General features: G+C 46.6%; 1 non-coding gene across 1 annotated transcript; it reads right to left on the bottom strand.

The window, feature by feature from the left end:
• Positions 1 to 1,335: 1,335 nt before the first annotated feature.
• On the bottom strand, positions 1,336 to 1,406 carry TRNAG-UCC (transfer RNA glycine (anticodon UCC)). The gene has a single exon. It is a non-coding gene; the product is annotated as a tRNA-Gly (tRNA).
• Positions 1,407 to 3,679: the final 2,273 nt, after the last annotated feature.

A 3,679-nucleotide genomic window follows, 5' to 3' on the forward strand; every position in this document is an offset into this window, starting at 1 on the left:
TCAAAATCAGAAGAAAGCATGAGGAAGAAGAAACAATCAAATGTTTAAAAAGCGAGACATTGTCTTCTGTCTGGAGTGGCCTTGGTAGGGAAGTGCAGCTGCTAAAGGGACGACTGTGATGCGCATTCTTGGGCCAGATGCACCGCAGCAAGATGGTTAACAACATCAGGAGCCATGCATCTATAAAGGAAACCAAACAGGAAATTTGATGTGAGTCATCAGAAACCAGACCATACAGAAAGGGGCCGTGCACTTAGTCAGAGATGAATGCCTAGTGCGCTGTCTAGGGGTGGCGGATGGCAGAAATCACATTAGCTGATGCTACAATAGAGATACAGGCCCTCTGGTTTTACGTAAAGCTGATATTAACAGATCCTGCTGTTGGAGAAAGGACAGCTTAGGAAATTGGAAATGAACCTCGGCTTCAAACACTATGCGAAGAGGCCATATTGATTTTCCAGCCGGTGATGCTGGGTCTTCCATTTCTGAGGTCCTGAGAAAACCTTTAGGGGACTGTGTAGGTTCGGTCCATTTTCTGTCCATTTATCCACCTATTCCTGCAGCACCTGCTGCCATGGGGGCTGGGAAGCAGTTAGCATTATACCTGCTGCCAGGCACAGAATAATCAAAGTTATACAAAGATAAGCAGGGCTCAGTAAGAATAGCGTCTGGGGCGAGTAAGCCTGCCTGCATTCTCGAGTCCTCTGTGGAAGTCCTGAGAGTTGTCCTGGTAGGAGAGAAGGTCCAGTAGTCGCTAGTCTTCTACTCTAATCTGTTCCCCCCACATATCTAGGAAGAGGGGGAGGCGGGAACAGGCCTTTAAGAACCATGATCTTGACAGCAAAGCAAGGGATCCCCAAGCATTGAGGAGAACCTGGGGCTCATTTGCTCCAAAAGAGAATTTTGGAAGGCAAACTGCATCTTGGTCACACCAACTAATACTTTGATCCTCAGAACTGACAACTTTTGTGGATTAATTGAGACAAGAGCAATGACAGGGTGTCAAGGTGGTTTTAAAGATGTCCAGATCATATCCCATGAGGACATTTAAAAAATGTTGTCATTGTCATTGTTAGGTGCTGCCAACTTAGCCCTGGACTCATGGTCACACCATGCACAACAGAATAAAATGCTGTGCAGTCCTGGGCCATCCCCATGATCAGTTGGGGATCAGATCTTGCAATCCATAGAGTTTTCATTGGCTGATTTTTTGGAAGCAGAGCTCAAGGCCTTTCTTCCTAATCTGTCTTAGTCTGGAGGCTCTGCTGAAACCTGCTTAGCAGCATAGCAACACGTGAGCCGCCACTGACAGACTGGTGGTGGCTGCCCATGGGGTGCACTGGCTGGGAATCGAACCCAGGTCTCCCGCATGGAAGGCAAGGATTCTACCACTGAACCACCACTGCTCCCCCCCTCAAAAGTGTCATAAAAAAAAAAAAACCTTTTTTTTTTTTTTTTAAAGTGTCATAAAAAAAAAGAATTTAAGTGTGGTGGGAAAAGTCAGATGTCATTTCAAGGGCTCTCTTGCCACTGGGCACTCAACCTTACTTTTCATCTCTTTCCTTTTCTGTAATGTAAAGGGCTTGTCCTAGAGGAGCTCTAAGGCCATACCAATCAACAGTGGTGAGGAACCTTTCTTTTGACTGTTCCCCTCTACCCAGTCTCTCTCCTCTCCAAGCCATCTCGTTGAATAATAAATATAACACTTATGGAGTCCCTTCTTTGTGCCCAGCACTATTCAAAATTCTTTACAGATAATAACTCGCTTAACCCTCATACAGTCCTATGAAATAGATATAGACAAGAGAACTGAGGCACAGAGAAATTAAGTAATTAGCTCAGGGTCACACAGCTATTAAATGGCTGTAAAAAATGGCTTGGCGGAGGTGCCTGACCTTCTCTAACTTCACAAGTGGAGGGAGAATGAAGATCAACAGCCCAAGGTTGATTCCTAGGAGGCAGAGGTTCCTCCCACAGCACTCTCTACTTCTCTGTTGGACTTGATAATTCGTTAAATGACCACACAGAACTCACAATTATGGGGTTTATTAGGGAAGTAACAGATTACAGTCCAGGGTCAGGAACAACTCAGTTCTTTGGTCGGGACAGCTTCTTCTCAATTGTGCCTGCAGGCAGGCCTCTTTCTGGCCCTTGGCCCCTGGGCCCCTGCCCTACTCAAGCAAGCGTTACAAAGCTCTTTAGCTCCACCAAAAAATACACAGAGGCACCCGATTCTGCCAGTAAGCCTCAGTCTGAAGGCACTGAGCTCTCTCACTTTGTGGGTTGGCACACGCACTGTAGCCGCCTTGCTCCGTGGGCTGGGAAGCCAATTGCATCATATCACGCCAGTCTTCTGGTTCTGTTGCTGCTGTTTCTCTGCCACTGCTTCTTGCTGTCTTGTGCTGTCTCCAGTGGTACAGCTCTCTCTCTCTCTCTGTCTTCTGGGTCTAGGAGGTTCTCAGGGCAGGGACCAGCGGTTGTCCAAAGGACTTGCTCCACTCCTGGCTCTTCTTCTTGGTGGTAGTGAGGTCCCCTTCTTCTCTGGGATTGGCTCATTTTAAGCCTAGCAGGATGGCAAAACTGGCCAATCCCCTAGTTAGGGTTCCATTTATCTTACTTGCATGGTCCCACCCCCACAGGGCTCCATATACCTTATTGGCATTATTAGCAAGCTCTTCCATCCTGTTGGTGGGCTACAAGCACCTTATTTATACAGTCCCACCCAATCATTGTGTGGAAGTTACAAAGACTATGGCTAGAAGGGCCATATTAAGTAAGTCATTGCACCTCAGTGGATGAACCAGAACCTCAGAAGGGTGCAGCCAGACTTCTCCTCGAATAGCACATAATCATGTCATTCTTGCTCTAGCATCCTTGATGGCTCCCTTCTTCTTTCGAACTCAGTGACAGCACCTCAGCCTGGAGTCAGAACTCTGTCTCATGTAATAAGTTCTTAGCTGCAGCCAGGCCAGCTTCCACGCATAAGCCGTGCTCATGTCTACTGCCTGCCCAGGCCCTGCTGCTTCCCTGCCGGGTGTGTTTCCAGCCTCTGCTCATTGCCTACACGGACAACAGTCGAAGCCCGGCTCTCCACCAAGAAACGTTTTCCAGACTATGCTAGTTATTTGGGGCTCTATCTTTTTTTTTATCTTTTAGGAATTTCCCCAAGACTAGAGAAGGAGCCATGATCTTAATATTGACTTAGATGTCATTTTGCACCAGTTTCTCTCTTTGGGATGATACTGTGTCACCATCTAGATTTCACTTTGTATCTGGAGTAGAGGACTGAAGTGGGAATGCAGCAAACAATAAATAAATACTACGTGACTTGCCTTGAAAGGATAATATCACTGACTTTGATGTCGACTCCAGCTTTAGAATCGGTCTGTGTTTGCATAAACTGCAGGTCTCAAAGGTAAAGCGTGAAGAGGGGACAGATGAACATAATCAGGAGGAGAATAACCGGAGCCAGCCAGGCAGAGCTCTGGGTCATTAATATTGGCCTCCGATTAGAATACTGCTCTTTGAGTAGCATCTTTAGAAATCTCAACATCAGGAGAGGCTGTAATTGCTTACACTGTTATCAGCTCTGTTGTCTTGTCATTTTATTTCTTAGCTGTTTTATATTCTGGGCAAAGAACCAGCTGGGAAGGATACAAACCCAGTGGTAGTGGCTAGC

Source organism: Loxodonta africana, chromosome 1 (assembly GCF_030014295.1).
Source record: "Loxodonta africana isolate mLoxAfr1 chromosome 1, mLoxAfr1.hap2, whole genome shotgun sequence".
NCBI classification, from domain to species: Eukaryota; Metazoa; Chordata; class Mammalia; order Proboscidea; family Elephantidae; genus Loxodonta; species Loxodonta africana.